This window comes from Rhipicephalus microplus, chromosome 2 (genome assembly GCF_043290135.1).
Source record: "Rhipicephalus microplus isolate Deutch F79 chromosome 2, USDA_Rmic, whole genome shotgun sequence".
In the NCBI taxonomy this organism is placed as follows: domain Eukaryota; kingdom Metazoa; phylum Arthropoda; class Arachnida; order Ixodida; family Ixodidae; genus Rhipicephalus; species Rhipicephalus microplus.
This window is the reverse complement of record NC_134701.1, coordinates 193,481,670-193,494,667: the sequence shown is the minus strand read 5'-3', so window position 1 is coordinate 193,494,667 and position 12,998 is coordinate 193,481,670. Positions and strand designations below refer to the sequence as shown.

General features: G+C 48.8%; 1 protein-coding gene across 3 annotated transcripts in view; it reads left to right on the top strand.

Moving 5' to 3' along the window:
* Positions 1 to 12,998, top strand: part of LOC119170524 (uncharacterized) — a 304,114-nt gene that overhangs the window by 268,000 nt on the left and 23,116 nt on the right. The gene's annotated exons all lie outside the window — the stretch shown is intronic.

Sequence of the window (12,998 nt, the reverse complement as noted above, 5' to 3'; positions counted from 1 at the left end):
GGAGCTCCTGGCGCAGCAAACAAGCGTCCGCCTTCATTCGATTAACCAACCGTACTACGGATACATAACGCTGGGTGTCTGGGCCTCACGCCCATGTTTGCTGATAACCACAGAGAGGGACTTCGCCCACGTAAATTACAGGCAATGCCGCTTGCGTCCGGATGACTGCCCATAACGGGACGGTCTTTCTTTTTGATCGCGCGTGGGCAGGTCTTTTTTTTTCCCTTTCTCCTCGTTTCTTTGTCGTTCTTCCCATGCGCTCGTCGTCTTTCACAATCGCTTAACTATGCCGTACGCCTCTTGCTTAGTGTCTGGCTGGCGCTAGTTCTCTCGTTCACCGGCAGAATGCGCTCGTATATAGACGTAAATTATACCCGGTTGTTAGTCGCACACGTTCGTCGCGTGCGGCCTGTCCTGCGGGCTTGCGCTCGCGTTATTTATTCGTTATTGTTGTTTTTTGTCGTGCGGAGTTCTAATTCTGCCGGAGGAAGCAAATTAGTTGACGTGCGAATGACGGCCTCCTTTTTGTACTTTTTGTTTGTCTGTATTCATAGGTAGTGCAGCGTAGCAAAAACAAAAAAAACTTTAGTTCAGACTTTAATGTTCGATACGGTCTTGCTCGCAAACCTGCTTTTTACTGGAGTACTAACCCCCCCCCCCCTTTTTTTTTTACTTGCAATGTAGTGTGGAAATTTTATAACATTCATGCTTGTTTCAGAGCAGTCGTAGTTTTTTTTTTTTTTTTTGACCGTATACTGCCGTGCCAGTGAACATGCACGCTTTGCGCGACGTGTTTGGGGCCCTGACATATATGTGACGTCTCATCGCGTTCTTCCGCGACACTTGTGACGCGAGGGACCGTTGAAATACCTAGCTTTAGCACCAACGACAGTAACGAGGCAGAATTTCTGTGGTCATAGGGCAGTGCTGGTCATTCGCCTTCTTCGCATCATTAACGAACCAGTAACCACGCAACTAGGGGTGCACGGCAGTACAGGCACCACTTGCATTCGCAGTTGCGCAAAATAACAACTGCCGAAAAGTATTGTTGCTTATAGCAGCACGGTTGCCAGTCTCAATGAGCGAATGGTTCCAGAACGCGAAGTATAAGACGAAGGAACAAAAGATGGCCAGGCCATCCGGTCCAGTTCACCGCGAGCAGGCTAGGCTAGGGTTCATGCATCGTCGCCGCCGCAATGTTGTACCCTTCACCCGACACCGGGGGAAAAAAGGCGCAGCAAAACAAAGCGAAATAATGCTATCGAATGCTAGGAGGGCAGGTTTTGCGAAGTGGTCTCGCAGCAACAACAAAGCGAGTCCCGGGCCGCCCTAGGCGCGCCCGGACACTTAATCTCGCCGTCCAACGGCCGGCGGCAGCGTCGGCATGCCATCGCGGACGCGCTGACCGCTGGCTGCTGCTGCTCGAAGAATCGTCCCCCCCGCTTGTGTGTAAGTGTGTGCATAAATGCAGTTCAAGGCTCGAGTAATGGCCGGCCACCATTATTCTTTGCGGGCCCGGGCGCCTTAATGCGTGCCGAGAGTTGTTCGATCGCTCGACGTGGCGCGAGCTGCCGATAATTGCGTCCCGGCACGGGCCGTAATTGCCGGCCCCGGTCAGCGCGGCGCGAGTGGTCGGTGCGGTGCGGCCGGTTGGTCGGGCCGAATGCCACCGCGAGCTCTGCAGAGACAAGCGACGACGAGGACGACGCAATCGCTAATGCCTCATTACAATATTTTATGGTCCTCCGCGGGCCTTCTTTCCCTCCCCGGAACAAAGGAGCGGACCCCAACCCCGCCCCGGGCTAAGACGACGTGACGCCGTGGGGGCCGGGCCATCTATTTATTCAGGACGAAGAACAGGCTTCGGCAGCCGCGCGTCTGAGTATGGTCATTCTAAGTCGCGTGTCCCTTTTTTTTTTCTTTTCTTCCCTTTCCGTGTCTTTGTAGGGTGATATGAGGTCTCTCCACGCGCGCCGCCAATTTGTGAGCCGGCCCATCACCCCCGCGAGCTCTGTGATCCTTTGACGACCGAGCGGGTCGAACGTGCATCGAACTTGTGTGTGCGCTGTTCGCGCATGTATGTCACGTGTCTTCCGGTACTGGCCGGCTCACGCTCTATTGTGGGTTCGGTGGCCCTGCGTATCCTGCGGTACGCAACGCAGGGCTTGACCGCTGCGAATAAGCGATGTCACTACGAGCTTGTTATTTCGCGTTCCATCTCGCCATGACTTGTGGGACACACTGAACTGGCATCCTATATAAGGTATACAGCAGTGGCATATCCGGAACGATGTACCGAAAAAACCTGATGATCCACGCCGCTGCTCGTGCTATATGCTTCACGCTGGTTTATGGGATGTAATAGGCACGAGTGACGACGACTGGCTAACAGCGAACCTGAACAGAGCTTTGCGCAAAATTGTTTAACTGCGAAGCTGTTCTTAGTTGATCGAGACTTTCAAGCCCAGGATTCGTAGTAACGCAGGTAGACATTATAAACGGATGGGTACGACAGAAGTTAGATAAATGTGAGTGCAGACCACTGATCTACTGAAAATTGGGGCAAATGTTGGCACAGCGAAGAGTATGTGTGACAGAAATCTGTCCGGCCCTTATCAGACAACTATCATCATCGTAAACGCGTATAAGCACAGAAGTTTTTTGAATCCCGATACGCAAAACTTCCACTTAAACGGAACAGGACAACAGATAGCCCACCAAATGGCGTGCACGTTACTATAGTCCTTTTTCTCTTATTGCGGCAAATACTTGCCTATAAGGCATAATATTTTTGCGAGTATGTGTATTAAATGTGCGCCGTTAGGCCGGCGTTGTGTCGTCACACCACTGTCGTGTGATACTTTTTGTATATAACAAGTGGTGGTTATATTAGCACCTCAAAGCTTAACAAAGAGTTTTTAACAAAGAGCATTTGTACAACGTGCATGAAAGACTTGCGAAACAAAAAAAAAAATTCGATAGCCTGATGACGAGAAGGCCACCAGCATCGCGGTGTCATCAGCTACCGCGAAGCTCATGCAGCTAGCAGATTTTTTTGTCGACATGTCATTGCATTCTAAACATTTGACGTTGTCTTGAAACGCGCGTCACTTTCTCATTTGTTGCTTTTAACAAAGGACTGGCGTGCAGGAAAAAAAAAAGCACACACATTCGGGCAACTACATCTTTGTCCTGAAAACAAGATGCAACACCGAACATATAGCATATATATTACCGCTATCGTGGCTGATGACAATCTCGCCCCGCCCACGGAATATTTGGCAAACTATTACCTTTTGGCACTTTCTTATTGAATCAAGCCTCGATTTTTAATTAATATCTGGAGTTTTTTACGTCCCGAAACCCCGATGATTGAGTGACGCCGCAGTGGAGAGAGAGAGAGAGAGAGATAAAGATACAAGGAATGGCAGGGAGGTTAACCAGACGCACATCCGGGCTCCGGAAATGGCGACCATCTGGGGTTGGTTTGACGCGTGCATATATAATATTGCGCAGCACACGGGCCTCTGGCTTTCGCCTCCATCGAAACGTGACCGCTGCGGCGGGAATCGAACCCGTGACCTTCGGATCGGCAGCCGAGCGCCGTAACCGTGTCACCACTGCAGCGGGCTGCCATTGATGTTTTTAACTCTCATGAAATGCGTTTGGCTCTATAGTTTATTTTAGACTTATAGACCTTGAGTTACGATCGACGCTCCACTAACTCGTCCCGACCTCGCAGTGTTTTAAGTTTCGCCAGATATTGAGAACAATCAACGCTTCAGTGTGTGCTGTATTCTGGTCTATGCGGAATGACGTTGGCGTGTTACCGGCATACCGGACGTGATATATTGCGACGCCTGTTTTATGGACGAATTTCGCTGTTTGGCGATCGTTATTGTTTTAAAAAAGACAGCTGCTAAAATGGAAGTGTGGCAGCTTGGGCTGGTTGGTATGGCATGACTATAGTTATAACGCGAGAACAAACCGACGACACAGAGACAACAAGGACACGGAAATGGAAGCGTGTTAACAATTATGCTGTTTTTGAAAGTTTACATCAATGGTAGAATAACATACACTCTGTAAAGTGACAGCGGGTGTGTTTGTTTTGTAGAGCTGTGTGCTACGCGATAGCTTTGATAGCCCGGCTGCTTTTAACAACGAAGCGCTAAAAAAAAAAAAGCTTGCCGTAATTTATTTGTGTGGGTAAACAAAAATTAGGCGACCCTAAAACTTAACATTTAGGAGTGGAACGCGATAGCGATATTCTGTTCCTATAGTGCGTACTTCAAACACTTAAGTGCATGAAACTTTTTCGAACTTGATATGCACCCATTACGTAGCTTTACGGAAACTGGCGCCGCGTGTGTGCCTTTTGTTGTGGGTTACCAGCTTCAAACCACGAAGTCACTATGATAATTTCATGTTCTGACGCCCGATTGCGATAGGCGCTCGTACCACGCATTATTATTGAAATACTTCATGTTGTATTGTGAACCGTGTGTACAGGACGCCTGTGTTTGTAAAGAATGCGTCACATTCACTGCATTTCCAAGCAGAGGAAGTTATTTTCAATGTATTCACAAGCAGCCACGTGTAATCGTGTGGTAGAGGATCCGCCTGCCATGCAAACGACTCGAGTTCGATCGCCACTTGGATCCAAATGACTTGTAATCGATCCCCACTTTCACCCAGGATTTTTTATCCTTTATTTCATGTGCATCGTTCTCGATTTTTCGGTCGCGCATAAGATGATGATTTTTCGTTCACGACCAACGACGCCGACGCTAGAATTTCTGCGAAACATGCTCTTTAACGCTGTCGCGTTAAAACTATCATCGCCATAAACGGGTACGACCCACAGTTATTGCGCAAGTCCCACAGCCGGTCCACTAAAAATGAAGGCAATGGTTAGCCCAACAAATCCCAAGCGGCTACCTGCCATAGAAATTTGGCAAATCCCACTACTAAGCACGGGTGCCTTAAAAATGAAGAGCCCTACAAATGGCTGCGAAGTGGTGACGGTGGTGAGTCGAAGACCCCGGCTATGACGTATGCAACTAGAAAATACTTGGAAATGGGACAGTCAACGGTGGCTGCGAAAAGACCCCGATGCGATGGATGGCCCACGCCAAAGACGACGTGCTCGTAGATGTATGAAAGGTGTGAACGCTTGGTTTAAGCGCGAGAATATGACTGCGTAGCAGTGAACGTCCGTTTTGTGTTACTGACTGTCGCTGGTTCAACTGGAACCGCTTTGCACTCAGAATGAACCGAGAAACAACCTGTATCGTCTATAGCTGAAGCCTATAAACAACCTTCAAGCAGCCAGATCAGTTTTCCAGAAACGTACAGTTTTGCTGTCTAAAGCCTTTCAGCGGCTTTGTGCAGCCTTCGCCATTTTATTTTTGATGGATGAATGAATGCAATGCGAGCGCTTTCTTTGTAGAGGGGCAGGCCCGTGTACTCAGATTTGGGTGCACGTTAAAGAACCCCAGGTGGTAGAAATTTCCGGAGCCCTCCACTACGGCGTCTCTCATAATCAAATGGTGGTTTTGGGACGTTAAACCCCACAAATCAATCAATCATTCTTTGTAGAGGTGCGGTGATCTGTGAGCTGCAACGATCAATTTTTTAAATCTACCTAACGCCTTGACCGTACCATAATTACGTATTTTTTTCCATAAATAAACTTGAACTGTAATTTCATACCTTAACTACTTCCATTTGGCTGCCAGCGCCATCTAGTTGCAAACTCCTTCGTGATCTAAAATATCCCTAACGCGCATATTATTCACGCCTTCGGTAATAATCACGCACTTCGGAAGCGTATATATACGTATGAACCTCGCGGGCAGACTAAAGCGCACTGATGTTGCGTTCGTGCGCTTATTGATTATTTTATTTGAGAGACGCACCTTCGAAGATAGTGCTGCTGCATAGAGGCAATAAACGTGCATCACTCTGAACACCAGTGGTTTCGTGCTGAGGCCTATCGGTCACACTAACAGCCGATACGATTGACCTCAGGCCATGGATCGCCCGCCTGTATACGATAGGCGTGTATAATTGCGATTATGGAGCTTGGTAAACCCGTTATGCCTATATATAAGCACTGTATATCCTTAAGCGCTGGTTACGTGCTGTAGTATCACTAACGAAGAGTGCGCTCGAGCTATATACAGAGGAATCTTGATTTACCGTCGAGAGGTCGAAGACGACTTGTCGCAGCGCCCTCTAAACGGGAAGTGCGACAGTGCGCCTCATTTAGGCTATCTGCAGCTTTGTACCAATGTATGGCGTGCGGGAGCAAATAACGAAGCATGCAGTTGCCAAATAATGTCAAACTACGCGCCGCGAAATTGCACCTCTTTCATATAGCGTAGCTACACGCGCGCCCACGTCTGGCCGCAGGATTGCACGGATGCCTCTCAACGCAGGATCGCAGCCATACATGGATTGGGGATGCCATGGTGAGCTGGTTATATATATAGAAAAAAAATACCCCACCGGAGGCTGCAATTACGTGCCGGACGGTCGCTTATCGCGATGACCCGTACGCTTCCAGGACTTCCATGGAAGGGTCAAAAATTGAACAGTAGCTGCCAGCGGCGTTCCTCGTGGCCTCTGCGGCTGCGCTAGTGGCGCCTGGCCACGCAACCTCTAATTAGCATCGCTTGCCATTTCTGCATGCACCGGCTGTAATCATGTGCTGCACTTGTTTCGACCGCCGCCGCCGCCGCGTTGACCTTCTGTGAATTTTGTTTGCGCGTAATCGTCGAAATTTATAGCCCGCCAAATATATATATATATATATATATATATATATATATATATATAATACACACACTGTTGAATAATGGGCAAGCACGCAAGCCCTTCAAAGAAGAACTTCGGAGAGGAGGGCTTATAGGAGAGTATTTTTGCGACGAGTCAGTTTTCAGTGCGCGCGAATGTCCTAAGATTATACAAATTACCGGCAATTAATATCTGTGTTCTAAAAATGAATGGGGTGAGTTGATCTATAAGTCAGCGGTCAGCATCCTATGGTTCAGACTCATTCTTCTTTTATCAAACGCATCGATGCCGCAAATGTGTTTAAATATTATCGACAATACTATCACTTAAGTTTTCTCGAGCCATTGAACAGTCAGCGAAAATAGAAAAAAAAAAGATGTTATGCGAGAGAAGATTTACGGGATGTCTAGTCAAGTTCATCGCGTTGTGAGCCCAGTTTATGCGTGCCTCCAGCGCACACTCCTGTATTGGACGATGCAGAGGTCGCATCTACGATACGCCTGTGTATGCTGTCTCGAATCACATTGGCATACTGGAAGAGAAGTATTATTTATTAAATGTCATGTACGGTGCTGGAGAGCCTGCCTTACTACTCACACGTTGGAACCAGGCGGCCAAGCCCCATGTCCCTGTCATTGATACCGGATATCTACGATTTGCTGCTTGTGGTCATGACCTCATCATGCTTGAAAACCTTACCAACTGTAGACTGAGAACTACTGTTTTAGCATCTTGTGCCAACTTTGATGAATTGAGCACTTTTCGGACCCTCTATGCTGCGACATATCCCGATCACGCCGCTTGTGCCATTGGCCACATTCGCAGGACGCGTGTGGGGATCGACAGCGCGACTTCTTCGCCCCGCGGGGTCCTTCCCCTTTCGCTGGCCGCATTGAGATTGCGAGCTGGAAATAGCCAGGCTGCCGGTAAACAAAGGCCACTCTCCGATGCTGTACACGCGCGAACACTGTCCAGGCGCTCTGCTTCCCAAGACGAAAAGCTGCGGCTTTTTCGCTGCGGCCTCTGCTTGATGCATGCACTCGGCGCTCGAGAGCTACAGACCGAAGGAGTCCGGTAGCTTCCGCGGACGTTGTCGAAGAGGAACACCATGCCGCGTACGCTGTACCCTTCTCCTGGCGAGAGCGTGGGCTTTCTCGTCTCTGCGGAGAACTGACGTCGTTCATCCATCCTGCTGTTCGTTGTTAACCCAACGACCAGAGCTGGCTACGTCGCTTCCGGCTTTGTTCCACTACAGACGAGCACTCCCGTTATTTCTTTTGGGAGACACGCCTCCACTCTCGCTTTATGGACGTACATCACTCTCCGAAGGGACAGTTCAACGCAATTCCGCTGTGTTTGCACTGCAATTACAGTGCCGTGGATAGGTGATAGCAGAAATATTTAACATTAAGACGTGACCCGACACAGCATTCTCTCTCGTCTCTGACTATGCCAACATGCATGTAGCTGTATTAAGCTTTTTTATCGGTGGGCCACCTTGCCGTGGTAGTCTAATAGCTAAGGTACTCGGCTGCTGACCCGCAGGTCGCGGGACCGAATCACGGCTGCGGCCGCTGCATTTCCGATGGAGCTGAAAATGCCGTATGCCCACGTGCTCACAGCCTTCCACTGCGGCATCTTTCATAATGATATGTCGGTTTGTGACGTTAAACCCCACATATCAGTCATCAATTATCGGCGGGCCTCTTTCGGCCTAGTGGTATAATAGACTCACACGTACTGTAAAATCAAATACCCGCACAAAACTTGCTCCACCTGTTCCAAGAAACTCGTCTTACCAGCCGCTTACCTATCGTGTTATCATTCGCCAAGACTGGCTATCGTGCCATGGTTGTGCAGACCCCCGTGCTTGCATCTGTGTGCCTTCGTGGTTGGAAGAGTATATCGAAAATTTTTGAGTGTCGACTGCAAAAATCAGTGCCAATGGTGAAGTCGTGCCATCTCGCTGCCTCGGACACAAAGCAGGGCACGGCGTAAAATATAGTTGGTCGTTGCTTACTGTTCACCGTTTTCTTAGTGCAGGCTATAGCTGAAAAAATCAAAGGCCGCTTTGCGGTTGGCATTTTAGTCATGCAGCGCGCGCCTGTTACTCTCTCTCCTGTCTGTCATCGTCCTCTATTGCTGCTGTTTTCTCTTTTCCATTGTGAACACTCACGTGATTTTTGCAGGCTATTGACATCAGCACTGATATTTCTGTTGCCTTCAGTGCTTTCGAGTTATAATTTCGCTTTCATAGGAGAATATAGTGGTTCGAGGGTAGCGGTGATGCTTATTTCTGAAATCCATGAGCAAGCAGCGTCGTTTGTGGGGAGGAGGGGGGTCATGCGTGATGCACTGGGCAGTCAAACCCAGCGCCTCCGAGTTGGAGGCTCGAAACCATTTCATGAAGGCTGCGGTACTTTACGATGACACTTGTTGTTGGTTTCTCACTTCCCCCTATATTTCGCTGTACCGAAGTCCTCAGCCACCTGATGACGCATCACCATAACAAACAGCAATGGCTCTATGGAATCAATTGCAGACACGGCTGACGAAAATAACCGCTTGTTCTGAACAAGATATCCACGTTCACAACGTGTGAAAATAAGAGGCGTGTCGTATCTTTAACACGCGCATGGTTCGCCCGTATACTCGACTGCGTGCTGCGGGATTCGGAACACACGCCTTTAGTAAAGACAGCCGCAGAAAACCCGCGACATCTGTGTTTTGAGACTACGTGCAGCTGTTTTGAAACAAATGTAATAAAACTCATAGACGCTATAGATAAGACGACATCGCTAATGATTTCGGTTGTCCCTATATAGTAAGCGGACCAGATTGTCGGAGCAGCAGACGCCAAAGGGTGAGATAAGCTATTTTACGATAAGAGCCCTCCGAGATTGCGGTAAGGCACGGACTGAGGATTAACAACAAATACGACATTTCGCTTCTCTTTGCATCGGTACCCACTTTACTTTGGATAAAGAGCTCGTGCGGTGTGGAAGCATTTCGTTTATCTCATCGCCTGCATCTCATCTACCTCCCACGGGGTCCGTATATATCTCGCGTCACAAGTGACGATCGTGTCCGGGGAGCCAATGAACAAATCACGCCCGGGCCGTCCCTCGCGGCGAGTTTTCAACGAGCGCAGTATCGTACAGCTTAAGACGAACGGTCAGCCATTAATGAAAGGTAATCAGGATGGGCCGGCGGCCGCAATACGGTATATGCGCGTGCTTCGTGAGGGGAGGGCCCTGCGCGTGAATTCTCGCTGAAGGAGCTGCGCACGCGTTTGGCGCTGCGCGCTTACTACACACGCTTTGGCATCATCGCCAGTTCTGTCACGTACGGCATTAGCCGACCCCTCCTGACCCCCCCCCCCCCCCCCCCCACGTTTTTTTTTCTCTTCGTGGCAAGCGCGCGCGGTCCAGTCGTGACAGGACACCCCCGTTTGGAGCCGTGCCGTGCGGTTCCGCCGCTCTTTCGCGATCGCATCCCTCCCGTGGCGCCGTACCAAATTGGGCGCCTTACCGCGCGGGGCGCTCTATACCTGCTTGTAGTACGCAAATCCGCCGCGGGAGTGGTCACGCCGCGTTCGTTTGAACGCTGTGTGGAATACAATAAATAAAGCACGCTATAAGGAGATGGCCGCGCGGCATTCGGCTTGACCCGGAGCTGTTTTTTTCTAAAGCCCGCTCAACAAAAGCCGCCGCGACGACTTGTTGCGGTGGCAGAAAAGGAAGTGAGAGGAAGGGATGCCACCTTCTCCATAATCGCCAATGAGCGTTGGACAGTCGGAACACCTCTGCGGGACAAATGAAACTAACCTGTCGCGCCTCACCCTCGGCGCGATCGCCCGGCCGCTCGCAGCACCGCGGCTCCAGGAACTGCGAGGCAAGATCAGCGCGTTTCGAAGCTGCCCGCTTCTTAATTTTTTTTTGTTCTTTCTTTATGTTCTGCTATCGATCGATTCTGTAAAGCTCGCCTGTCTGTCCCGCCATTTCTAACCTCTTTTGTCGCTTTTGTTACGTGTTTCGGTTCTTTTATTTTTCGCGTACTGCTGCGCCGTCAAAACGGATTGTCGACGAGTGCGGTCGCGAACAGGAAGTCATGACTGCCTTAATAGTGCGCCTGTAGGAATATTCGGATTAAAACAACTCCGCGGTGCTTATTAACTCAGACGGAGTGGCCAATTAATAACTGCAAACTGACTCGTGGAAGCCCGCTGAGTGCTTCTTGTTGAGAAATGAACCTGTGACATGGCGCGAAGGCACACACACATATATGTATATATATAGTACATGCTTTATTAGGAATACTTCCGCATGCTGGGGAAACACCATCAGCGGAACATTGAGCGTTCGAGCAGGCTTTAGCCAATGCGTGTCGATGAGTGTCAACGTAGGCCTTCGCTGAAAGCGGGCATCATAAGTATATGAAGCAGAAATGGAAAGCATTAACAGTAAGAGAAGTTTACGCATAACAGTGTGGTAAATAAGAATTGCGGGCCCTTGTGAACTTGTGTTTTTTTTTCTATTTGTAAACTTTCAGCGTTAGTGGCTGCTGAGTTATTGGGGGTCATTTACATGACCGGGGACAAAATAATATCCTCTAAAAAGCGTGTGCGGCAGACGTTAATATTTTTGCGTACCACGAAGTATGCGAATAACGGTAGCGACTTTAGACAGTAAATGGCTTTATTATAGCGAAAGTAAAACTCTATCGGATGCTATGAGATAACGGGCCAGAAATTCGTATAAAGCGCAGCTGTATTTTACAGCACGCGAAGGCAGCGTAGCGCGAAAGCTGGTTTACTAAACAAACGTAATGGATAAAAGGAACGAAGGTATTTAAATTGCAGCCTCCTCACACTGAATACGATGTTTTTTCCCAACATCCCGTGATTCTCCAGATTCCTAGCAATGAACTCGTCCTCTACTGACTCAACGGATTACTTGAGGAAATTGGATTTGGTCTTTTTGGTACTCACTACGAGACATGTGAAACCGGTAACGATAGACAAGGAGTGGGCAAAGAAGGACGGAGTAAGTTAGGGTTTTCCGTCTCGCGTGACAACCGCAGGTCTTTGTTCCGTTCGCGGTGTAAGAGTGGTTCGGATTAGCGACGTGGGTGAACCGTCGTTTCCGTTGCTTGATAACCAGAAACACGAACGTGTCACTTTTGTTTCTTGTTCTATGGCAATTTACTTTTCGCACTAATAGAAGACGGCAGGCGCCTTTCTAGTCGGCCGGAAGGCGACCAGAGACGTGCACATCTAGGGTGGCCGTCTACGAAGCTCCGTGTGCTCGCACGCGTCTTCCACCCGCACTGTATAAGTTATCTGCGTGTTTCCGGTGCTTCTTATCTATGGCACCCAGAGAGCCAATGCTTTGGACACATTGAAGTGTGGCAGCTTGGGCTAGTTGGTACGGCATGACGATAGTTTATAGCGTGAGAACAGAACGACGACACAGAGACAAGAAGGACACGTGTCCTTCTTGTCTATGTGTCGTCGTTCTGTTCTCGCGCTATAACTATCGTCATGCTTTGGACACAATGAGCCTGTCGAGGTGTCCTCATCCGGGTACACTCGGTACTTTGACGCGATCGGGGAGGTCAGTGAGAATCATTGGTCTATAGTCATAGGCGTGCCATTGGCCTCCAGAGTGCACACGGGAGGAAGCACACGTGTAGCATTCGCATTTCTTGAATGTTTCGCTAGATCTTTTGGCGCTCGTGCGGATCAGCTCTGGCCGGCAAGGCAGTCCCTTTTTCCGTCGTTTAATGTACGTACTAAAGCATACGTAGTATTTTCAGTTTGAAGGTGAAGTATAAAGACGCACTTTCTGTGGCGGTCGCTGGGAATACACTAGCCCAGTGCCTCCGAGGCTTCCACTGGCTTTCTTTGTGGAAGCGAGGTACCGATATCAGGTCCATCCTCGGCGTTTCTTTCTCGCTGTTAATATATATATATATATATATATATATATATATATATATATATATATATATATATATATATATATATACTGGTCACGCTCTTCTTTCTTCTGATTTGCGGAGATATGCATATTACCTTGCTTAAATTTACAGCTGTAAAGAGTCTACGTGCCTTGCCTAGAAGATATTTTCGCTTGTGCAAACTTGGAATTTCGTTCCGTACAACGTTCGCAGCCACTGACCTAATTTTGTTTTGC